General features: G+C 48.9%; 1 pseudogene; it reads left to right on the forward strand.

Moving 5' to 3' along the window:
* The first annotated feature begins 1,458 nt into the window (after positions 1-1,458).
* LOC123126332 (uncharacterized) lies at positions 1,459-26,746 on the forward strand (annotated as a pseudogene).

Genomic DNA, 26,746 nt, shown 5'->3' on the forward strand with positions numbered 1-26,746 from the left:
GTTTCATTTGCTATCTTATTGTGTGAGCATGTTGGTTGCATAAGTTTCTCCATTCGAGGACATCCATTTGTTGTTTTGATTGTTTGGTTTTTGTCTGCCAAATGGATGGACAAGAGTGCCTAAGTACTCCCTCTAGCTATCTATGCTTTTTCTAGTCTCAAACTCCATTCATGCTACATCACAAAGTTTGAACAAGTAACTTTCGGACCCTCCGGATGAGGGGCACTCGGATCCACCGATCCATCAAGGTCTTAACTTCCAGAACCTCTTAATGATTCTCGGTCAGACCAACTTATCCAACTCGGTCTCACCGAAATCAGTAAGTTCATATAGGTTTTCATCTCGGTTCCACCGATTAGAACGATTATGTCACGCCGAGCTGCAGCAACTGCTAGTAGTTTTGCATCTCGATGCCACCAAGACGTTCCACTCGGCCCACCGACATCGCCTGGTATATATATCTCGCGTACCCGTACGGTTGAAAATCACTTCAAATCGCACGAGCTCGCGCCCCATCACTACCGACCCCTAGGTCTCCAGGTCATCGCCGTCTTCACAATTGACCCTCCACCGCTGGTTTCCACTACCATCAACAGGAATATTTACCGCCATTGCCGCCGTAGCAATCCGTCACCAAGTTAGGGTACGGATTCGACCATTTGTGCTATCCATTACTCCGATTCTTGCATAAAGTATAATGCCTTTGTTCTTCCCACGTATGAGATCAATCTATCCAGCAAATAAATCCTTTAGAATATTTTATGCAAAAACTTAGGGTTAGGTTTCCGCCGAACCCATCTCGTACTGACTGATCTGAGGATTTCGGTCACACCGATTGGCCCTGGCCATTGCACAAGTACAACTCAGTCCGGCCGAAGTGTACTGATCGGTGAGACTGAAATCACTTTCTCTATGAAACCCTAGCATCTCGGAGTCACCGAACTTCGCCTCGGTCTGACCGAAACTACATGTTTAGACTCTGTTAGTGCTTCGGTGTCACCGAGTCAAATTGGTAGCTCCGAGATGCTTTATGCAGAAAACTAAAGTTAAGTTTTGTTTCAATTTTTGCAAAAACAAGTTGTACTTTGTGATGCTCATCTACTCTATCGATACCCATCTATTCATAGGATTAGTTGCAGCTATGTCAGAGGCTAGTGACAGTCAAAACAAGTATGAAGAGCAGCTCAATATCAATCAGGGCACTAGTCCCTCTGGTAGCTATGATGAGGGGAGTAGGAGCACTCCCAGCAACTTGCCTAAGGCAGCTACTAGGCAAAGGAAGAAAAGAACATCTAAGAGTGAAGATGGAGATTTTGTGATTGAGGAGGAAGTGACCTCCAAGAAGAAGGTACTCAAGAAAGAGTATGCTGTTGTTGCTGCCACAAAGCCGGACCTTTCCAAGAAGGCTCCTACAAAGAGAAATCCAATGTCCAAGGCCAGAGCCTCAACTCAAGAACTATGCAGTTCATTCTTGAGCCCAAAGAGGAAGAAGAAGCTGCTGGTGGAAAGAAGAGGAAGGCAAAGGTTAAGAAGACCATTGCCAGAGTGATTAGCAGACCATCCATGATGAGGGATGAAGAAGAAGAAGAGGAGGTGGAGGAAGAGCCTGCTGCACCTCCTGCCAAGACACCGAAGCTGCTGGGGGATACCATCAGGACTGGGGCTGCTCCTTCTAAGCCCAAGTCTGCCCCCAAGCCTTCAGCTCCAGCTCAAGCCACAACTGCTCCCAAGAGATCAACTAGAAATATATCATCTGCAGAAAAGAACAAGGCCCTAGTGCCTGAAGCTCAGGAAGATGATGAGCCACTAGTGCTGAGGAAACTCAAGCCCAAGATTCCAGATCACAATGATGACCATCCTGTGGCAGAGAACATGAAGTTGAGAAATGATGCAGGTCTGAGACTATGGAGGAAGACTGATCCTTATGCCACAAGGAGAAGGGCTGTTGTGGACTATCGCTTTCATACCAGAGAGCAGCCGGACTTCTATGAGACTGTCCTATTGGACAAGAAACCCATTGTTTGTGACATGAAATGGGTAGACTGGAAATACATTAACTCCAATGAAAATTACTTTCCTCATGTGCATGAGAGCTTCAGGATGAATGGTGTTGATTAGTTTGTTGGTCAGAAACTAACAAAGTGGAACGATGAGATGATCATGCAGTTCTACTCCACTGCCCACTTCTACCCTGATGGTAAGATAGTGTGGATGACAGAGGGAACCAGATATCAGTCAACAATCTCTCAATGGGCCAAGTTGATCAATTCCCCCAAGGAAGAAGAGAATGATATTGATGTGTATGGTAAGCCTAGGAAGGATCACAACTCCATGGCTAACATGTACAAGCCAATTCCTGACAAAGCACTGGAGACACACAAGCTTGGTTCTATTTACTATCTGCTTGCTGGTCTGACCACCATGAACACTATCTCGAGGCACACTCTATTTCCCAAGTCAGGAGATCATAGGATGATACGTGGTCACTCCATCAACCTGCTCCATATGTTTGATGTCCCAAAGAAATTCATGGTGATGAGCTTGATTGTTGAAACAGTGAAGAGGACATGAGCAGATCAAAAGAGGTCTTGTGGATATGCCCCTCACATCCAGACATTGATCAACTCCAAGGTGGGAACTAGGACATATCTACTAGACAGAGAGCATCTTCCCCTGAGGCCAGACTTTCAGGACAATGAGGTTGTCATGGATGCTTCACATCCTACTTGTGCAGATGCCAGGAGAAGATAGAGAGAGCAAAGGCTGCAAAAGCAGCAAGTGCCCCAGATGCTTCAGTTGTGAATTTCAAGACCAAGCAAGATCAACTCAGTTATCTGCTTGAGGCCACTGTGAGAATTGAGATGAGCTTGGCCACCTTGTCTCAAAATCAGGAAAGTCTTGAGAGGATCATTGAGACAAAGTTCCATGACCTAGATGTGAAGGTCACTGAGATTCAGACAGTTGTGGAGAAGCTTCAAGAGGATGCTGAGGACAGGGGTGATAGACCCACAATAGACACATTTCAGAGAGTGCTAAGGGCACAAAGATCATCAGCTATGCCAGTTGCCAGAGATCACTCCAGGACTACTGCTTTAGCACCTAAAACCACTGCCATAGTTGTCCCTTCAGTGTCAATTCCTCTGGCTCCACAAACTTCCTCAGAGGCATTTGCAGATGTCCTCCTCTCCACGCCGTCTACGCACACCAGAGCAACAAGCCAGAAGACCACTTCAGGAGCTCCCGGAGATCGTGCTTAGAGTGTCGTATAGCACTATACATTTTCAAACTTTTTGGTAACTTGGTGCCACAGGGGGAGAAACTCTATAGATCATAGGCTGAGAGAGAGAGAGAGCCTTACTTTTTGTTGGTTTCATTTGCCTTGCTACTCTTGCTAGTTTGGTTATTTTGGTTGTCTTCCATGTTACAATTTGTTTTATGCTCGAGATACTTGTGTGATCATGTGTTTGATCATATTATGTTTAATGTTGCTTGCATGACTATGTCCATGAATGTTTGTGTATGATCAATCACTTGTATCCTTGGTGATGAGTGCATGTTATCCAATTCTTATCATTTTGAGCGCTCCACCAAGATGTATGTGACATGGAAGAGTGACCCATGATCCTAATCGATTGTGAATTTGCATTCAAAAGCAAATTTTAAATAATGCAGAAATTTAGGGGGAGCTCTTTCTTATCACATACTTCTCAAAGCGACAATGTATTTCACTCATATTATCATTTATCGAAGATTTGATCTATATGTTGTCATCAATTACCAAAAAGGGGGAGAATGGAAGTGCAACTAATACTCGGGTGGTTTTGGTAATTCATAACAACATATAGCTCATTGAACTAATATTCATTCAAGTATGATATTTCAGAAAGTTCAATGAATGGCATGGCAAGGACTAGACATGTGGACCCCTCAAAATTCTAAGGACACATATTGGCAAAAGCTCAAGACTCTTCATTTATATTTTAGTGATCCAAGATAACATTGAGTCCATAGGAAAACCAATACTATTAAAAGGGGATGATGTGTTGCTTAATGGTCTACTTACTCAAAATGCTTAGTGATATTGCTCCAAAGCTCTCAACCACTTTCTCATTTCCAAATATGTCCAAAACCCACAGTCAAACCCAGCACCGAAATCTTCTATCCGGCGCCACCGAGTTCATTTGACATAGCCACTGCCCGAAACCCTAACACCTCGGTCACACCGATACGGATCTCGGTCTCACCGATATGGCCTTGCAAACTCTCTGTTTCCCTTTTGTAACATTTTGGTCTCACCGAAATGAGCGATTGATCACACCGAGTTTGCTTGACCAACTCTCTGTTTGCTCTTTGCTAAAATCAGTCTCATCGAGTTTGCTTGACCAACTCTCTGTTCGCTCTTTGCTGAAATCAGTCTCACCAAGTTCACGCAATCGGCTTCACCGAGATGAGGTTTTGCCCTAACCCAAGCACATCAGTCCCGCCGATTTGTTCCAGTCGGTCCCACCGAGATTCCTAACATTCACATTTTGACCTGAATCGGTCTCACCGAGTTCATCTATTCGGTCTGACCGAGTTGGGTCAAATGTGTGTAACAGTTGGATTCTGTGTGGAGGATATATATACCCCTCCACCCCCTTCTCCATATGTGAGAGAGCTATCAGAACGTACCTACACTTCTAGCCTACATTTTCTGAGAGAGAACCACCTACTCATGTGTTGAGATCAAGATATTCCAATCCAACCACAAGAATCTTGATTTCTTGCCTTCCCCAAGTTGCTTTCCACTCAAATCATCTTCCCACCATATCCAAAACATTGAGAGAGAGTTGAGTGTTGGGGATACTATCATTTGAAGCACAAGAGGAAGGAGTTCATCATCAACACAACATCTATTACCTTTTGGAGAGTGGTGTCTCCTAGATTGGTTAGGTGTCACTTGGGAGCCTCCGAAAAGATTGTGGAGTTGAACCAAGAAGTTTGTAAGGGCAAGGAGATCGCCTACTTCGTGAAGATCTACCCGAGTGAGGGAAGTGCTTCGTGGGCGATGCCCATGGTGGGATAGAAAAGGTTGCTTCTACATGGGTGGAGCCCTCCGTGGACTCGCCCAACCGTTACCCTTCGTGGGTTGAAGTCTCCATCAATGTGGATGTACGATAGCACAACTTACCAGAACCACGCCAAAAAACTCCGTTCATCATTGCGTTTGCACTCTCCAAACCCTTCCCTTTACCTTCATATGCAATGTTTTACTTTCCGTGGCTACACTCTTAGAATTGCATGTGTAAGTTGATTGCTTGACTTGTGCTAGGTTGCTAAAATCTGCCCACAACTAAAATTGGGAAATAGTTAGATTTTTATTTGGTCAAGTAGTGTAATCACCCCCCCTCTAGACCTACTTTCGATACTATAGGCGTTGTATGGCCTCAAACAAGCTCCATGAGCCTGGTATGACACGCTCAAGGATTCCTGAAGAGCAATGGCTTCAAACCCGATTCACTCAATCCCACTCTCTTCACTAATCTTATGATGCTAACCTGTTTGTATGTCAAATATTTGTGGACGACGTCATCTTTGGTTGCACTGAAAAACGTTAAAGTGGTGAGTTTAGTCACATTATGCAAGAGAAATATCATATGTCCATGATGGGAGAGCTAAAACTCTTCCTAGGTCTTGAAATTCGTCAGCAATGCAATGGCATCTTCATATCTCAGGAGAAGTACCTCGAGGATTGTCTGAATAAGTTTGCCATGCAATACTACAAAGGCTACAAGATGCCAATGCCACCCAATGTCCACCTGAGCTCTGACGAAGTTGGTAAAGATTTTGATCAAAAGGTATACCGCTCCATGATTGGTTTTATATTGTACCTATGTGCATCTAGGCCAGATATAATGCTTAGTGTTTGCATGTGTGCATGACTCCAAGCAGCACCAAAGGAATTGCATCACCTCGGGGCGAAGCAAAAACTTTAATATTTGGCTCAGACACCAACGCTAGGATTATAGTATCCAAAGGGCTCAAAGTTTGATCTTGTGAGGTACTCCGATTCTGACTATGCTAGTGACATGGTGGATCGAAAGTCTAGATCAGGCACATGTCACTTTCTTGGCCGATCACTTGTCTATTGGGTCTTCGAAGAAGCAGAACTACGTGTCACTCTTCATTGCTGAAGCTGAATACATTTGTCGATGTACCAAGACATTCGTGCCTTAGTACCCTGACTTGTGCACATGCAGTGGCCGCCTTCCCGATGGTAGGGCTTGCCGGAGGATGGCTCTAAAACAAGATTCAAGACTTGGTGTACAAAACCATGAAGAAGACCTCAAGACAGGTCATTGAGAAGTACTAGCTTAGTACCGAAGATCAAGAATTTGGTTGCCGGCTAGCTACTTGACGGCAATAAAGACCCCACAAGCTTCGTGCCAGCAAGCTTCCACCACTTGTCCGCCGCTCCACCTCAGTGACACGCTAGTCACCTGTCAAGTAGGTGTCGAGCGGGTAGGCGGTTATGTGAGCTCTGTTTGGGCACGTGTTAGCTCGCCACCGAACACACAACTTTAATTACACCCGTCCTGGAGGCGTGTCGAGATAACATGAGGTAGCTGGGTGAACGACATAGAAGGAGAGATAACCCTTGCTGGCAGGCCCCACCAGTGCGACACCTCATGGCGCATTTAATGCATTTGTCCTAACCCATCAGAGTTAGGTATTTGGCACTATAGCCACTATTTGCCTTGTGTAAAGATTGTTTGCCACTGTGGTGACCCCTTCGTCTATAAAAGGAGGCCCATGGCTACCTTTACAAAGGTCCACACTTTGCTCAACTACATGCATAGCCGCACTTTTACGCGCACCTTGCCAGCAAGCTGTGCTCCTTGTGCTTGAGCTCAAACACATCCAATACAACAAAGCAGGAGTAGGGTTTTACGCTTCGCATTGGCCTGAACCTGGGCAAAAAAATTACGCGTTCTGCTGATTCTGCTCTTTGTGCCCGTGCATCTCCCTTGTCGAACCGCAAAGGGTCCTTTACTGATCCTATAGATCATCGTACACACTCGAAGGTCGACGTCGGGATTCCGAAGGGTGCCGACACCAAGGCCATCGAAGAGCCTGTCACCCCTATCGCCGACAGGGTTGGCCAAGTCCCTAGGACCGAAGGCTAGCGCAGGAATTAACCTCCTCGCCATTTTATCTTGCCGCAAGTGTAGTCCATGTAAAAGACAACATATCTTCTGTTAGAACTACATTTTGCTTTTTATGTGATATAACTTGTGCTGATGGATGAATGTATGCTATCTTCGTTGTCTTATTTTGTCTTTGCATGGTTTTTCCACTCTATGCTTGTCGAAAACTTGCTGGTGCGAACAGTCTTGACACGAGCGCGTTGACGAATGAATCCTGAGCAGCCCGCCGAAAGTGTCACTGTCGGCAAGGTCACACTTGACGGCCTCAATGTAGCTACTTAAACTATTGAGCGGACTCGAAACAAAATAAGAGTGCAACTGATCACGACAAGGTTCCTTCGTGTGCAGGTTTCTCATACAAAGGCCAAAATCATTCAAGGAGAAATAGTAGCTACAACAAAGAATTTGTTTGAAAGTTTTCACTTAGCCTTTTCTTTGCTCTACTTCTTGTCATGAAATGATAACTTGGACGTCACTCGGTGGTATCCACACCATCACTCCCCCCGGGAAACTTGCACGCGAGGAACCTTCTATCCTTTGAGAAAAAGAAAGAAGAGAAAGAGGAGGCTGGAAACCTTGACAGCTTGTTAATCATTTCATACAAGGAAAAATGTAACACAATATCACATGTATACATGCACAATTTAACTTGTAAATTTATGAGAGTTGTGAAACACTTAGCTTTATTTCACTATGCGTAGGGTCTGTGCCTGGCTTTGTACAAAGCATTACATGTCTTGCCGACAAAATTGTAAAAAAGGTGTTGCCATGAGTGAAGGAGCCCTGGATTAGGGGGTCCCCGGGCGTCCGGGCTATGTGACATGGGCCGGACTGATGGTCTGTAAAGATACAAGATAGAAGGCCTTCCCCCGCGTCTGGATGGGACTCTCCTTTGCGTGGATGGCAAGTTTGGCGTTCGGGTATGAAGATAAATTTCTCTGTAAACCGACTCTGTACAACCCTAGGCCCCTCCGGTAGGGTTTAGTCTGTAGAGGCGATCATAACCATACAGGCTAGACATCTAGGGTTTAGTCATTACGATCTCGAGGTAGATCAACTCTTGTAACCCCTATACTCATCAAAGTCAATCAAGCAGGAAGTAGGGTATTAACTCCATTAAGAGGGCCCGAACCTGGGTAAACATTGTGTCCCCTACCTCCTATTACCTTCGATCCTCAGACGCACAGTTCGGGACCCCCTACCCGAGATCGTCCGGTTTTGACACCGACATTGGTGCTTTCATTGAGAGTTCCTCTGTGCTGTCGACAGGAGGTTCGATGGCTCGTTTGATCATCTACAATGATGCTATTTCGGGGGAGACTCCTCCCCAGCCAAATTTCCGTATTCGGTGGCTTCGCACTGCTTGCCAACTCGATTGGTCACCTTGAGCAGATCGACAGCTACGCCCCTGGTCATCAGATCAGTTTCGTGAACTTAAACTATGTCGCCAATATCTGAGGAGACTTGATCTTCGAAGGGTTCACGACCCCGACCACCACTCTGGCCTTAGATCCAGAGCAGACTACCAGGTCCGAAGATGGGAGCTTAGAGCCCGCCGGACTCCCTGCAATTATGGAACTTGCTACCGGAGATCTAGAGGGGACGGTGTCATCGGCAAACCCAAAGACGAACCAAGCTCACCTTGTTGCTAAAGTGCCGGACTCTCCCTCGGACTCTAAATCCGAACTCTAGAGGTCCGCGTCAAGTGGGCGCGACCAGGAGGCTCTCACCCCAGTCAGCCCTGCGGACTCTCGCTTCTCTGTCCAAACCTCGCTCCTAAACGAGGCTCTGGACTTAATGCAATCCCTCGCCATTACAGAGGAGTCGCTTCCGAATTACGCCCAGCCCGGACTAGGGGCTGAGAGTAGGGAATTTTACGTCCCACCCACCACCCACTTCATAGCCACTGTCGAAGATCTAACCGACATGCTGGACTACGCCTCCGAAGACATCGACGGCATGGGCGACGATGCCGGAGATGAACAAGGCCAAGACCCTCCATTTACCGGACACTGGGCGACCACCTCCACATACGACGTGTACCTGGTGGAAACACCCAAAGAGGTTGAGGATGACGGCAAGAAGGATCCGGTTGAGGACAAGCCTGATGAAGCACCTCCGAAGCGTCGACGTCAGCGGTGTCGCTCAAAATTGCGTCGCGACAAAGACAGCAATACCTGCACTAGACACAATAACACTCTGGAGAATGCCGAAGACCCCGAAGCCCCTGTTGAGCCAACATCCGAACAGGACGATTGGGAGGATGGGCAAGTTAACCCGGACGATCCTGTCGGGAATGAGGATTCGGAGGATAGTAACTACCTACCGATCTCCGAAGAGGATGTGAGCCTTGGCGACGAAGACTTCATCGTGCCAGAGGAACCCCTCGAACAAGAGCGCTTTAAGCGCCGGCTAATCGCCACTGCGAGAAGCCTAAAAAAGAAGCAGTAGCAGCTTCAAGATGAACATGATTTACTCAATGACAGATAGACCAATGTCCTGGCAGCCGAGGAATACGGCCTCGAACGCCCAACTAAGAGTTACCCGAAGCGCAAGCTACTACCACAATTCGACGATGAGGCCCTTGAGCCAATACCACGAAAGCAGAAAACTGCTGACGAACCCGACCGACCACCACGCGGATGGGATAGACCAACTACTTATGCCGAACATCAGCCCGCGCCACCCCGCCTTCGAGGCAAGGAGGCAACGGCCCCGGGCTACACCTACGACCTACGCAAGGACCTGGACAATAGAGCCGGTCAGACAAGATCAATTTATGGACCGAGGGGGCGTGCTCCAACGCGAGAGGACGGCCATCAGGCCTGGCATGCGCCTCACAACCTCACCTGGGCCGAAAACCGCATACGGACTTCATCCGAACTGTGCCGCGACATCGCCCGGTACAGAGGCGCCGCACACCCCTTATGCTTCACCTAGACAATAGAGCAGTATGGATCGAAGATTTTGTTCTCCACATTCACATGGCTCGCGGTGACGACCTCCACGCCATCACGTACCTGCCCCTAAAACTCAAGGGGCCAGCACGACACTGGCTGGACAGCCTCCCAGAAAACTCTATTTGTAGCTGGGAAGACTTGGAGAATTCCTCCAGAGACAACTTCCAAGGTACATATGTTCGGCCTCCAGACGCCGATGACCTTAGTCACATAGTCCAGCAACCCGGAGAATCAGCCCGAAAACTCTGGGCCAGGTTCCTGATTAGAAAGAACCAAATTGTGGATTGTCCGGACGCCGAAGACCTCGCGGCCTTTAAACATAGCCGAAGTCCGACACCTTGGCCAAGAAAAGCCGAAGTCCATGGCAGCCCTTACCGCACTTATGACCCGCTTTTGCGCGGGAGAAGATAGCTGGCTAGCTCGTAGAAGCAATAGCACCAGCGACCCTGGCACCTCCGAAGCCAGGGATGGCAATGTCAAGCCACGACGCACCAAGCACAAGCGTCGAAGCAATAACGAAGGTACCGAAGAGATGGCGGTCAACGCTGGATTCAGTGGCTCTAAACCTGGTCAACGGAAGAAGCCATTCAAAGGAAACAGAGACGGTCCATCTAGTTTGACAGAATACTCGATCGGCCTTGCCAGATTCATGGCACCCCCGATAAGCCTGCCAATCATGCCAATAGAAATTGTTGGGTCTTTAAACAGGCTGGCAAGCTCAACGCCGAACACAAGGGGAAAGGGCCGCCCAACGAGGACGACGATGAAGAGCCTCGCCCACAGAACACTGGGGGACAGAAGAAATTTCCCCCCGAGGTCAAAACGGTGAACATGATCTATGTTACTCATATCCCTAAGCAGGAGCGCAAGCGCGCGTTAAGGGACGTCTACGCCATAGAGCCAGTCGCCCCAAAATTTAATCCATGGTCAGCTTGTCCGATCACCTTTCATCGCAGAGACCATCTGACCAGTATCCGTCATGGAGGTTCTGCTGCATTGGTCCTCGATCCAATTATTGACGGATTCCACCTCACGCGAGTCCTTATGGACGGCGGCAGCAGTCTCAATCTGCTTTATCAGGACACCATCCGTAAAATGGGCATTGACCCATGAAGAATCAAGCCCACTAAAACCACCTTTAAAGGGGTAATACCTGGCATAGAGGCCTGTTGCACAGGATCCATAACACTGGAAGTCGTCTTTGGCTCACCGGATAACTTCCGGAGCGAAGACCTAATCTTTGACATCATCCCATTTCGTAGTGGCTATCACGCACTACTCGGACGAACCGCTTTCGCCCGTTTCAATGCAGTCCTGCACTATGCTTATTTAAAGCTCAAGATGCCCGGACCACGTGGCATTATAACAGTCAATGGAAACATGGAGCGGCTCCCTCAGTACAGAGGAGAATACCGCGGCCCTCGCAGCCGAGGTGCAGGGTAGCCTCACTAAGCTGAATACTACACTAGCAGTCAAGCCCCCGGACACTGTTAAACGAGTCCGGTCTACCCTGCAGAATAACAGTCCGGCTCATTCAGAGCTAGATTAGCAACTCAGCCTCTGTCAATGCCCCAGCCTTATAGCGGCATACGTACGATGCGTACATAACTACGCGTTAAAAATACCATGGGCAAGGATGGAGGCATGCTAAACATAAGTCCACGTTACGGCTCGACCCTATCCGGACCTCCATATTGTTCCACTTCTTTCTTCTTGTTTTTATTTTTAGGTTCTTTACAACCCACATCAATTTTTGGTGGTAACGAGGGCCCTCTTCTAGGCCCCTTATTCATACTCAATTGTTGACCCTCTCAAAGGATCACACACCAAGGCGAAAAGTGGCGCAGACGTGCGGCAGAGTGTCCAAAGGATCTTCAAGATCATCTTTTTAATTTTAGGACTTGTATACAACTTCCTTGCCCTCAGCATGTAAAATAGCCGTGATGCTCATCGCATCTTCTATAAAAATATGTTTTGACGTACCAATCAGACTATAATGGAAACAGTTTCGCCGAACCATGTCCGGTATTGGCTTATTTTTTAATCTTTTCTTCCACTTCACGTCCAAATTGGCATATACACCTTGGTACGACTTAAATCACCAGGGGCTCTATTCAAGCCATATATATCTTCAACAATAAAAAGTCTGAACACTCTCAGAGTACACTTCGGCATCCCGAATACTTCATTATATGCATCGGCTCCGAATCACATCTTTGGTCAATAGTTGGGTTTCCCGGCTCGTGTGCTTGCTACCTTACGTTCCGTTTTCGGCTAAGGTAGTAAAGGGAGAACTATTGTGATTGTGTTTCCGGCTGGCCCGGTTAAGCACCTCAGTAGAGAAAGCCGAAAACTAACTGTCGTGATGCGGCGAGAGCTGGTCAGCAATTCGGTGACTTATTAAATTTCTAGCGATTTCTTTCGTATTACACGAAGGACTGGCTCTTTCCAGTCACGCGCTTAAGGCATCCAAATCCGGACAGCTGCATACGCACCAAGGGCTGCCTTACAGTCCCATTATCAAACTCCTATGACTACAAGAAAGTGCTAAAGCCACATAGTCCGATTGCCTGGTTCACTACGTATATCACCTCCTTTGCGGACCAAGACGTTGGGTCAAGAGTGATTACACGTCATCCCGAACACCCCCGTAGTATCTACATGGGGGTCGAAGCCGATGAGTGGCAAACTTTCAGAATAATAATATACGGCCGCACAGGAGGAAAATAGTTTAGATAAATGCATAAAATATATTACACAGCCTTGGCTTATAATACATTTTCCGGGTAGTCCGGATACATTTACTCGATCATGATATCCTTCGAGCATTGACCCTCTATCAAACGGGCACCTTCAATGACATCTTCAAAATAGCGCTCTGGCTTACGGTGGACCTTGCCTCCGGGCGGACCCTCAACCGCCATGTCAGCAACCTTCATCTTCGCCCAATGCATCTTGACACGGGCAAAGGCCATCTATGCACCCTCTATGCATGTCGAGCGCTTCACCGCCTCTACTCGGGGTAAGGCGTCGCCGAATCGTTTGACTAGGCCGAAGTAGCTTCTTGGAATGGGTCCGGCTGGCCATAGCCGGACTATGACGTCCTTCATGGCCAAACCGGACATCCTATGCAACTCTGCCAGCTGCATCATCTGATTGTTCAGTAGCGCTAGTCGCTCCGGCGCCAAGTACTGCGACCAGAAGAGCTTCTCCATCGTATTCCTTTCTTGGGCCCAGAAATACTGGGCAGCGTCGGTAGCACTCCTCGGGAGATCCGCAAAAGCGTCTGGAGCACTCCATAGTCGATTTAGCAAAGCATATCTTCGACCGCTGAATATACTATGTAAAAGAAAAGGCTTACCAGCCGCTATCTGTCCAACTTGCTTGATCTCCTCGTGAGCCACCCGAGACTCGGATCGTGCCTCCTTCGCAGCTTGAAGAGCCTTGGTGAGTTCAGCCGCTTGGGCCTTGTTACTCTTCTCCAAGGACTCACACTTGGTGGCGGCCTCCTAGAGCGCTTGCTCAACTTCGGTCACCATTGCCTCATACTGAAGGTGGGCGGCCTTTTCGGCCTCTACATCCACAGACGCTTTCTCTGCGGCTACTTTGCTTGCCCCCGCCTCCTTCTTGGCTTCGGCAAGGGCATTCTTGAGGGCCTCGACCTCAGTCGCGTTGCCTACAATCATTTACATAGCAGCGCATGAGCATAAACTCTGAGTTTGCACTATAACTTAGGCTTGTAAATGAGTCTTTCAAAAAAGGGCATACCTTGGGCCTCATCGAATCGCTTGTTAATACGGTCATTCTCATCGTCGGCCAGCTTCAGTTTCCGCTGGAGTTCGGCCACTTCAGCATCCTTAGCTGAAGCCGCCAACAGTGAAGCATGTTTATCAAAATAGATGAACGTGTTATCTCCGGTGATTATTTGATACTCTATTCCGCTCTTTTTCCAAAGACCCAAACAGAGTCTCAGGGGCTACTATCTATATACAGGCATATTCTTCCAATACAAAAAGCGGTTAAAGCATGTTATATCACTTACCTCAAAACCTGTTAACAGGCTAGTGAAAGCTTCATTCAAACCGCTTTCGGCTGACTGAACCTTCTCAACCACCGTACCCATCAGGGTACGGTGCTCTTCCACGATGGAAGCACGTTGAAGTGCTTCCCTCAGCATATCCGGCGCCTCCGGATTGGTAGAGGTCGCCGGTGGAGTCGGTCCTCCCCCTTCTCTTGAAGGGGCTGCTAGCTCGACTCCGGAGCCATGTGGATCTCCTGAGCGGTATTCGGTAGGGGGCCAGACTCATCCAGACCCCCGTCGTCAGTTTCCATGGGGGTAGCATCCCCCATGTTTTCGGCAGCCGAGGCATTACCCTCTGGCGCCGTTTCAGCGGCCTCCCGCATCTCCCCCTGGCCTGGAGAAGTCCTTTGGAACAACACCTAGGTGTCATCAGTAGCTCGTAGCAGAGAGGCTCACAGAGGCGTTTTGCTCTCCATCATCTCCGGCGCTAATGAGTTCCCTGAAGACGACAATTGTTGGGGGAGATCACGGGCCGGACTAGAAATACGTAAATAAATTATTATCCCACGTTCTATAAAAGGTCGGATGTATGTATGGTATCTCTAAATACTTACGATTCGGCAGGTGCCTTCGGCGTGAGGCGCCGCTCGGGGATGACTTCGGTGTCCGACTCTGAATCATCCAAAAGGGAGATCTTCCCCTTCTTGGACGCCTCCGCTTCTAGGTCCATGGACGCCCCCCTTTTCTTCTCTCCCCCCTTGAGGGGAGAATTGCTCTCCTCCTCGTCCTCTTCATCTTCATCTCCCTCGTGGGAGGAGAGAACTTAGGTGTCTTCAGACACGATGTCCGAAGTACCTTTACGGCGGAGGCCACTTCTGGCCTCCTTGCCCTTCTTCTCTGGCGCCTAGTACGGCGCCGAAACCAGCATCTTTGGCAGCAAAGGGATAGCTGGGTCTTCGGGCAGCAGAGACGGGCATTTGATCCGCTCTGCTTTGTTCGTCCAGACCTGAAGGAGAAAAGGAAGGCTTAGCATACTCCTCGAATCTACAAGTAGAGGTTATGTTTGGAAATCTGACAACTTACTAGAGTGGTCGGGTGAGCGCAGTCGAGGCCGAGGTCTTCGGTCGTTCCCGGCCATGACTTCTGGGCCATGAAAAGCAACTTCCAGATTTCATCGTGCGTCGTGCAGAAGAATCGTTGCAGGGTCCGAGGGCCGGCTGGATTGAACTCCCACATATGGAGAGTCCGGCGCTGCCAAGGGAGAATCCGGCGAAAAAGCATCACCTGGATCACGTCGGCGAGGCTGGTGTTCTTCTCTATTACGCCCTTGATGCGCTTCTGCAGCATCATCACCTTGTCGGATGATGCCCAGTCCAGGCCCTTCTTAACCCACGATGTGAGCCGTATTGGAGGCTCGGATTTGAACTCAGGAGTGGTAGCCCATGTGGCGTCGCGGGGCTCTGTGACATAGAACCACTCCTGTTGCCATCCCTTCACGGTCTCCACGAAGGCCCCCTGGGGCCAAGTGACGTTGGGGAGCTTACTCACCATGGCGTCGCTGCACTCCGCGTGTTGACCGTCGACCACTTTCGGCTTCACGTTGAGGACCTTGTGCCATAATCCGAAGTGGGGGGATGCAAAAGAATGCCTCGCACACGATAATGAACGCCGAGATGTGGAGGAAGGAATTTGGGGCTAGATCGTGAAAGTCTAGCCCATAATAGAACATGAGCCCACGGACGAAAGGGTCGAGAGGAAACCCTAGTCCGCAGAGAAAGTGGGGGATAAATACTACCCTCTCATTGGGCTCTGCAGTGGGGATGATCTGCTTTTTGGCATGGAGTCGGTGGGCGATTTCCGCGGCTAAGTACCCCGCTTCCCGGAGTTCCTTGATGTTGCCCTCCGTGACGGAGGAGACCATCCACTTGCCCTGCGCTCCAGATCCGGACATGGCTGGAGTGTTTGCTGGGGACGGAAGGGATTGAAACTTGGGCGCTGGAGCTCGAGGGCAGATCGACTGAAGAGGAAGAAGGCATGGGGTAAAAGGATGGGTCCTTATATTCTTATAAAGGAAGTGAATATCAAGCATCCCCCACAAGCCTTAAAACTTGCCTATTCTTGAGGGGTCATACAAACGGCATAGTTGGATTACCCAAAACAGTGTTGATGAGAATCCCGCAATAAGGGGACACGATCTGTGCTTCGACAAGACGTGTCAATGAAGACCGTGCCTCGAAACGCGAAGCGGGAGGCTGAAAAATGGTTCGAAATAATAATAAGGGCAGAACATAACGTCTCGCCGGAAAATCTGTCAGTAGACATGACTTGTTTGCTTAAGTATTCTGCCCTTGTGGTTCAGGGTTGTAACTATTGTACAGAGCCGGATATAGTTCTTTTGATCGACTACTTTGAAGTATTTGGAGGAGGAATCCGCCTTGCAGTGCTGAAGACTATCTGCGTGCCGGATACATCGTCATTGAAGCCTGGTTCAATGGCTACTGAGGATGTCCTGGATTAGGGGGTCCCCGGGCGTCCGGGCTATGTGACATGGGCCGGACAGATGGGCTGTAAAGATACAAGATAGAACGCCTTCCCCCGTGTCCGGATCGGACTCTCCTTTGCGTGGATGGCAAGTTTGGCGTTCAGATATGAAGATACCTTTCTCTGTAAACCGACTCTGTACAACCCTAGGCCTCTCCGGTGTCTATATAAACCGGAGGGTTTAGTCCGTAGAGGCGATCATAATCATACAGGCTAGACATCTAGGGTTTAGCCATTACAATCTTGAGGTAGATCAACTCTTGTAAACCCAATACTCATCAAAGTCAATCAAATAGGAAGTAGGGTACTACCTCCATTAAGAGGGCCCAAACCGGGGTAAACATCGTGTCCCCTGCCTCCTGTTACCTTCAATCCTCAGACGCACAATTCAGGACCCCCTACTCGAGATCGGCCGGTATTGACACCGACAGCGAGGCCCGTCAACTGCGCCTCATGGGTAGAACTTACGAAGATGCTCAATATTCCATGAAATCTGCACCGGAGTGCCATCTTTGATCTCTAGACGGACTGCGCCGGGTCTGGTGACTCGCACTACCTGATAAGGGCCTTCCCACTTTGGCATCAACTTGTTTGATCCCTTCATGGACTGGATGCGATGAAGAACAAGGTTGCCTTCCTCAAGGCTTCGGGCGTCAACTTTGCGTCTATAGTAGCGGCGCAAAGCTTGTGGTAGCATGCAGCACACACAACAGCCGGAAGACGATCTTCCTCAAGGAGCATGGCATCATCTTGTTATAGCTACTCTTGCTCAGCTTCATCATAAGGGAGTGCTCAAGGTGACTCGTATATGAGTTCCGTGGGGAGCACCGCTTCTGCACCTAGACTAGGGAGAAGGGTGTCTAACTAGTAGCTCGATTTGGTGTCATCCTGAGTGTCCAAAGAACCACCGACAACTCATCAGTCCAGTGCCTTTCGCACTTATGCATCTTGTCAAAAGTTCTTGTCTAGAGCCCGCGCAGCATTTCAGCATTCGCCCTCTACGATTGGTCGTTGCTTCTTGGGTGAGCAATAGATGGAAAAATAGATCTTGCCTCCAAGGTCTTAGTAGTACTGCATGAATGTGCGGCTTGTGAACTGTGTGTCGTTGTCTGTGATGATCCTGTTGGGTACTCCAAAATGGCAAACAAATCCTTTGAAGAACTTGACGGCTGACTATGCTGCCACCTTCCTCACGGGCTCTATGTTAGGCCACTTTGTGAACTTGTCGATTGCAATGTACAAGAACTCAAATCTCCCGGTAGCACATGGAAAGGGGCCCAAGATGTCGAGCCCCAGACCAAGAAGGGCTAGGAGAGAGGGATTGGCTGAAGAGCTTGAGCTGCCTGAGGTGTACTCTTGGAATGGAACTGGCACGCTTCACACTTGGTTACTAGTGCAGTTGCATCCTGGAGAGCAGTGGGCCAATATAAGCCTTGCCGGAAAGCTTTGCCAACAAGGGATCTTGATCTTATATCGTAGACACATGTGCCTCCATGTATCTTTGCCAATAGCTTCTGTCCATCTTCCTAGTAGATGCACTTCAGTTTCACCCCATTTGGTCTCTTTTTGTACAGAATGTTTTCAACAAACTAGTACATACTTGACTGAAAGGCTACTTTCTCGGCTTCTTCTTGCTCATTGGGAAGTTCTCCTATCTGAAGGAAATAGACGATCTGATGTGCCCATGCCGGAGCCTGTGGCTCGATGACAAGGACTAAAGACATCTGTTCACCTGCTCGAGCATTTGACTCGATGGCAAGGACCTGAGGTCTTGCCGGAGCTTGCTCCTCACCATCAAGCTTGATGTTGTCTGGTAGCTTCCTTGCCGGGCTACTGGGAGCTCTGCCGGAAAGTAGTCACCGGTATTCAACTTTCTTATTTTGCTTGGCCTCGTTGATGCTGTAATGGATGGTTGAGTCAAATGGAGCTCAAAAGTTCTTGGTTCCACTGGTAGCTTTTGCGCTACCAAAAAAGAACAAGTGTATGCATCAAACTATATAAAGATCCTACTACACCAAGTGTACGTGTCTAACTAACTGGATAAGTTAGACATTACTATTTATTAAGCTGTGGAGATTGGCTGACGGCTTGAACCAGATGGGTGCCGCAGGGTAAACTCTAGCAAGCAGGTTGAGGTCTGATACTTGCGACCCTCGCTCCTACTTTGGGCTGCAGAGCATGGCGACACATATCAGGGTATGGTGCATGGAGAGACGCATGGTATGCTGTGTACACATAGTTTTGCCTGATGAACGAAACCACGCTGCCATCATGATCCTTGTCGTCGGTTATCTCCTGGTTAATCGGATAATTCAGTCCGAGAAACACAGAGCGTGTACCAGGGCTACTTACCAGCCTCCAGTCAAAAATTCCTAAAGGCCCAGAGAAGCTGGGATCCTACTCGAAGACCTTGCAGTGACTGTGATTGTATTCCGCCAAACAACACGTCCGGTACATGCGAACGATCATCAATCATTCGCCATCGTCTGATCGAGCCAGGAACCACCTGTAACTGCCATGTCGCTTTTCTTTGAAAGGTTCTGGGATTAGGAAGGGTATGGACACCAGGCGGCCTACAACATCATATCAAGTTGGAGTCAAATAAAAAGGGCTCTTACTATAGTCAATCTTAAGAACAACATGTTATGAGCATGAATATTTTTTCAGTAAATGTTGACAGTAATATAAGCAAGCTATCATGATATCATAGAAAAGTAACATACTGCTGGAACAGCCGTTTGTAGCAATACTGGAGTAGGCCAGTAATATGTCCAGCCATAGAAGGTGTCAACAGGTAAATGAAGCCCTTCTGTTCAATGGCATCAGAGAACCATGGAGGATGTATGATCTTGCGATCGACGTGCAGATTTATCCACTTACCACAGTGACCTGTCAGGTAGGCGAGACTGCAATTGAAGAACGCAATTAGCCTGAAGTTTTTATAATTTGCAGATCTTGTGGGCACTTGGCAGATTACAACCTTGAGCAAATCAAACTTGGTATCATGTTGGCTACTGTAAGATTGTGAGTATTCTGGGCCACGGTGCCAAAGCAGTGCAGTGTTAATCGAAGGAAGGGGGATCAATCGCCCGGTGTAGACCTCCACGAGCATCCAGCTGCCGCGACCATCGACGAGCACCATCCAATACGTGTTCATGCGGACCCAGTACATACCGTTAATGTAGTTGAGGGTGACGGGGATCGGATCGCAGTCAAGGGGGTTGATGCTCGCCACCCTACGATCGTAATGCTGCGTGACACGCCATTTCTGAAGATCAGGCGGCATTGATACGACTCCAATCTATATCTATCTATCTATACCTATAGTAATTAGAGACTCCCTAAAAATTACCAAATTAATTAGAATTTACTGGTTGTTCATCCGGTGGAGAATAACCCAATTTTTTTCTTAATTATGTGCTTAGTTCGGCCAAAAAAACACTAAAGGCCCACAGTCCTTTCATCACGGCTGTAGAAATATAAGTCGTCCAATAATAATAAAAAGAAATAGAAGCCATCATCCTATCCCTGACCTCCTGACCCCAACCATCCCACACGTCACGCCATGGATTGCGTCGTCGTCCTGCTCAACGATTGTTGCTCCCTGCCCCATCCGCCCCCCCCGGCATCAACCCTCTACTGCATCCCGCCGCCTCCACCACCACCGTGAACCATCTCTCCTTGGTACTCTCTCTTGGACCAGTATGGGGCGGCGACTGCTTCCGGTCATGTGGTGGCGACGTGGCTGGTCGAGGGAACTCGGGTGAGGCGGACTGTCTCCCATTTGTCGATCTGTCCCCACCTCTTGTTCCTCCTCTCCCATGGAACATCACGTCCATAGTTACTGCCACACACGGTGCTCTCCTCACCTGCAGCGATCCTGTTGTGCTCCTCCACACATCGGACCACCATGGCATGGAAGTACCCAGAGAAGATCACGCTCCGCATAGCAAATTTGGGTGTTCTGAGTCGGCTACCTGACAAGGTAAATTTTTGCTTCTCAGAAGTTATCTCATGGAACTTGCGCGGAATGGATTCGTGGGTGTGCTAGTTGCAGTGCCATTAGATTGCCATGTTAGTGGGCAAGAATATCCTCTCCTGCACACAAACTTGGGTTTGCCAAGGAAATGGGTCAATACTACTATCGTTTGGCTTTGCAATGGTCATTTACATAGTTTTTTTTGAATCATGGTGGTTTAGTTAGTTTGTTACCAGCTGCTTCATTTAGAACTAACAATCAAGAGTTGTCGATTGGATTTAATTTGGAAGAGGACAATATAATTTTGTTATAGTTGGTGGTTCAGTTAGCTTTAAAAAATGTTTCGGTGATGAATAATACACAATGCATTGCTTTCTCTTGCCCAGTGTACTACAATTTAATATGCAGAATGCGAGCTTAATTTGTTTGCCAGCGATGTCCAAAGAGTTTCTCACTACCATGATTGATAAGGATACTAGGAGTCCTGGGCCCCTTTTGGTGCAGATCTAGGTATGAATTATGTATCCGATTACAGTTTTTTTAATAGCTAACACTGGCTGCAAAGCAGCATCTTATCTATTAGGTTTTCACCAATCCGACTAATACTCTATAGTTCATTATGTTCACATGACAAAGGAATTTCAAGTTAATAAAAAATCTGACTGTTAGTCCATGCAATAAATTGTAATTAGAGGACACTGGAAAAGAAAGTTTTTAATTAGTCCCACTGCTACTGTACGTGAATAGTTATATAAGTTGATATATTTGAAGGATGTGAAGACAAAATTGTAGTATTTACAACAGAATCTTTTTTGCTTACATATTGAGAATGCTTGCCATGCATGTGGTCTTTGTTTCTGAAGCTCCCACACTAAGCTAAAGGGGCCACATGGAGAAGGTCACACACCAACAGGTTAGGGATTTCGAGGTCCATGGTGGGGAGTATTTTGGGGAAAAGTAATGGTGCAAATGATATGCTAAAGTTCAGATGCAGAGGTCTTCAACTTTGTATCCATCAGCATCCATAGTTCAGGGTGGAGTTGAGGAAGTGAGAATTTACCAGAGATGTGTTTTCAACAACATTATTCTTAGATAAAACAATTGATGCCTGCTTTGATGTGTAAGCTGCACACAGGGCAGAGGATGCAATTTGGTTTAGAAGAAGAAGAAAACACGTTTACACCATGTGTTGAGGATATAACCATTAGAGTCACCCGCCCAGGAGGGGCCGGGTTACATTATAATGGTCATCACGTGAAGCCCAGTACCAGGGTAGAGGATGGCGGATCAATAGTGGGCTTAAGATCCGGAGGCGGCTTAAGGCCCGTAGTTATAAACCGCCGTCATGGCAAGACTTGTAATGTATGGCAAGAGTTGTTAAGAGTCCGAGCCGGACACTGTTATAAGCCGGCCGGGACTCTGAGAGCTGCGGGGCGTCAACCTCTCTATATAAAGGGACGACCCGACGACGGTTCAGGGGGGACAACAGATCGAGAGCCAGGCATAGCGATTTAGCTCCCTGGTCATCGAAACCCTAAGTAATATCATCTCAACTGGACGTCGGCTTTTACCTTCACCGTAAGGGGCCGAACCAGTATAACCCTCGTGTTCCTTGTCCCATTTAACCCCTTTAAGCTTCCTAGCTGCGATGGCTCCACGACTAAGTCCTTGCACGAGGACATCTGCCGTGATAATTCCACGACAGTTGGCGCCCACTGTGGGGCTGACGCACGGTGGATTTGAGTTCTTGAAGGGCAGCTTCGAAGGGCTCAAGGGATACGCTGTAGGCCGGATGACCAAGAGTCGTCGCGGCAACCTCTACATCGACGATGCAAGTTGGGGCCCCGACGCCGGCTCAATTGAGTACGGGTACCAGGTCCCCTTCGGCGGAATCCATGTTTTTATTGGCAGATTGGTGAGCCGGGCCCTGAGCTGGACCTCTGCGCCGATCTCATCAAGACGGCTCAACGAGCACGACCCGCCCGGACTTTGCCTGCCTTGAAGCGTGCTTTCGTGGGATGCGTCCATGGAGAGTTCTCTGAAGGGTCTGGATCTGGTGATGAGATGGCCGCTCGCTCTAACGGCGAGTCATCCACCGAGGAGACCGATTCGTTATACCAACTTCAAGATGGCAGGCTCAGGGGTTGTTCCGAGGGCGACAGTATTCCGGACCCCTTTGAGCCGGCGAGCCGGGTTGGAATCTTCATGGCTGGCGCACAACCTATTCAAAACCCCACCGCCGGGGCAGGAAGCCCTGTGCCCTCGCCGGCTCAGGTGCTGATGGATCTCACAGACAAGATGACGACCCTGTTAACCGCTACGGTCGCCCCAGCGGATCAAGCTCAGCATGACGCGGAGGTGGCACAGTTAAAGTTGGATCTAGCAAAAGCCAAGGAGGATCTAGCGGCGGAAGGGATCAAGATGGCTGCGGAGAGGGCGGCTCTCGACGCCCAGACTCAGCTGATTCAGGCACAGTCTTTCCGGCTCACGATGGATCAGAACGCGTCCAATGAGGTCATGAGAAGGAGGCATCAAAAGGCCCAATCTCGACTCCCTCCGGTTTACGATCCTCAAAACCTCTTCAACACGCCTGGTGCGGGGTCCAGTAACCCGCCAGAGATCACGACGCCCGGGGCTGGAACGTCAATTCAGCCCCAAGTGATGGGGCCTCCCCCGGTAAACGCTGCCCCGCCTCAATATGTGCCAATACCACCGGGTGATTATGCCAACCCGTTGGAAAACATGGTCGCCACGGCGGCGCGACTGGCGGCTCTCCCAATCGATGGCGACTCTCCAACGGCGGTTGAAACCCGCCGGGTCAGAGAACTCCTTCAGACGGCTCTGGCGCAGCAGGAGGCATATTCTTATAGCCGGGACAGGATTCATTCAACCCCTTGTCCAGGCCAGAGCCCGAGTTATAGCAGACACATGGTCTCAGCGACCGGCTCAAGCAATGTCCGACGCCGTGACTTGCCTCCTGGCCATGACCCGGCTCATAACGGAGCCTTTCACGCGGTAGACCAAGACAGAGCATGGCAAGAGGCGGAGCAGGCGCCTCAGTTGATGGCTTACCAGCTACCACCGTCTTATCCGACGGCTTCTATTGATGCGGCTATACCTACGAGGACTGGAGGTGTCCCTAGTCTGGTGCCGGCTCTCCGCAATGAACGTCTGCCCAAGGATTTCAAAGGGCCTAGGAAGGTGCCTATTTACACGGCCGATTAACAACCTGGAGCCTGGATCGAGAGTTACGAGATGGCCATGGAGTTGCTGGACGTCAGTGAAGCAGCAATGGCCAAGTACTTCACCATGATGTTAGATGGAACTGCCCGCACTTGGTTGAAGGGACTGCCACCAAACTCTATCGGGTCTTGGGCTGAACTAAAAGCCCGGTTCATCCAAAACTTCAAAGATACCTGTAGGCAGTCTATGTCAATTGTGGATTTGACTAACTGTAAGCAGCAGGAGGGTGAATCTACAACCCATTGGGTTTGCCGGGTCAAAGAGATAATACATTCATCTGATAAGATGGATGTCGGCTCTGCAGTCTTAATGTTAGAGCAGAATTGTCGCTTTGCGCCCCTGAAGATGAAGCTCGGGCGGCTCAAGCGCGATTGCAATGATATGGGTACGCTGATGGCGGCTCTGGTTAAGTACGCCAACTCTGATAGTACCAAGGATCCCGCGTCGGATGATGAAAGGACAGGGAAGGGAAAACGGAATGGCAATGGCAAGGGCCCCCAGCATAACCCAGCTAACCAGGGAGGTAACAAGCGTAAGGCTGATGGCAGTATGGAGTTTGTGGCCAACGCCAGTTCACAGGGTAACAACCACCGGCACAAGGGGAGACCACCTCCCCGCGCCGGCGGGTCAGGCCCGACGCTTGAGCAGTTGTTGAACGAGCCTTGTCCAAGGCATGGCTCTAGGGAAAAGCCAACCACTCATCTGTGGAAGGACTGCGCAATCATGAAGGCCTTTAAGAATTCTAATGCTTTCAATGGCAATAATGGCCCCGGCGGCGGCTCAGGTGCCGGCGGCTTTCATGGCCCGGGCGGCGGCTCAAATTCAATTCTCAGAATGTTCAAGGGGGCTTTAATTAGCAGTCCGGCCAGGGTCATCAGCAGCAGCAGGGGGGATACCAGACCAATCCAAAGCAGCTCAATGGTGGACAGTATCATGTGTTTACCACCAGTCTGTGCAAGCGAGATCAGAAGCTTCATAAAAGGGCTGTGAATGCTGTTGAGCCGGCGGTTCCACGCTATTTAAGATGGTCTGAGCAGCCTGTTGTGTGGAGTAGGGAAGACCACCCTCCCCGGGTTGATAATCCGGGTCACCTGGCCCTGGTGGTGGCTCCTCAGGTGGGGGGATATAAATTCACTAAAGTGCTCATGGACGGAGGCAGCAGCATCAACATCCTCTATTATGAGACCTTTTGTCGTATGGGGTTGATTGATAAGAACCTCAGCCAGTCCAATACTGTTTTCCATGGTGTGGTGCCTGGGAAGTCAGCATATCCAGTTGGTAAGATTGATCTGGAAGTGGCTTTTGGAGATGAGTACAACTACAGGGCGGAAAAATTAACCTTTGAGGTGGTTAAGATAAGAAGTCCGTATCATGCTTTATTTAGGCGGCCGGCTTACGCCAAGTTCATGGCACGGCCGTGTTACATGTATTTGCAGCTCAAGATGCCGGGTCACAATGGGACCATTACAGTTCATGGCAGCCGAAAGATAGCCTTGGAATGTGAGGAAGGTGACGCGGCTTATGCAGAATCTGTTTGTGCAACAGAGGAGTTAAAATTTTACAAGGACAATGTTGACCCGGCAGATATGACGTCTTTGAAAAAGCCAACCACGGAGCATGAGCCGGTAATGAAATTTAAGTCAGGTGATGAGACTAAGCTTGTTGATTTCGTTCCAGGTGACTCATCTCAGCAGTTCAGCATCAGTGCCAATCTGGATCCGAAATAGGAAGGCGCGCTCATCGAGTTCATCCGTGAGAACAGGGACATCTTTGCATGGAAACCTTCTGACATGCCGGGTGTACCTAGAGAACTCGCTGAGCACACTCTCAATATTGATCCGAAATTTAAGCCGGTCAGGCAATTCCTCCGGCGGTTTAATGAGGAGAGGCGGAAAGCAATTGGAGAGGAGGTAGCCCGGCTCTTGGCGGCCGGGTTTATCGTGGAAGTCTTTCATCCAGAGTGGTTAGCTAACCCGGTGCTCGTGCTCAAGAAGAACGGCACCTGCCGAATGTGTGTGGACTACACGGACTTAAACAAGGCTTGTCCGGCTGATCCTTTGCTCTCCCCCGTATTGATCAAGTCATTGATGCTACGGCGGGTTGTGAGCGCTTAAGTTTTTTGGACGCCTATTCTGGATACCATCAGATTAAAATGGCAGTTAAGGACCAGGAGAAGACGGTGTTCATCACTCCCTTTGGAGCCTTCTGTTATGTGTCTATGCCTTTTGGACTCAAGAGTGCACAGGCGACTTACCAGTGTTGTGTGCAGAATTGTCTTCATAACCAGATTGGGCGCAATGTTCATGCCTATGTGGATGATATCGTGGTTAAGTCCAGGGAAAAGGAGACCCTGGTAGATGATCTTAGAGAAACCTTTGATAATCTCCGGGTTTACAAGATGATGCTTAACCCGGCCAAGTGTGTTTTTGGTGTTCCCGCAGGCAAGCTTTTGGGTTTCCTGGTTTCTCACAGAGGCATTGAAGCTAACCCGGAAAAAATCAAAGCAATTACCTCTCTGGCTAAGCCGGCGTGCATAAACGACGTCCAGCGTCTGGCGGGCCGCATCACTGCTTTGAGCCGGTTTATAAGCCGTTTGGGTGAAAAGGCCATGCCACTGTACCAGTTGATGAAGAAAACAGATAACTTTATCTGGAATGATGCAGCTAATGCTGCTTTTGAGGATTTGAAGAGACAGCTGGCTGAGCCCCCAGTCCTCGCTGCTCCTATTGACAAGGGGCCCTTATTGCTGTATGTAGCCGCTAACACACGAGCCGTCAGTGTGGCTGTGGTGGTGGAGCGCAAGGAAGAGGGTAAG

Source organism: Triticum aestivum, chromosome 5D (assembly GCF_018294505.1).
Source record: "Triticum aestivum cultivar Chinese Spring chromosome 5D, IWGSC CS RefSeq v2.1, whole genome shotgun sequence".
In the NCBI taxonomy this organism is placed as follows: Eukaryota; Viridiplantae; Streptophyta; class Magnoliopsida; order Poales; family Poaceae; genus Triticum; species Triticum aestivum.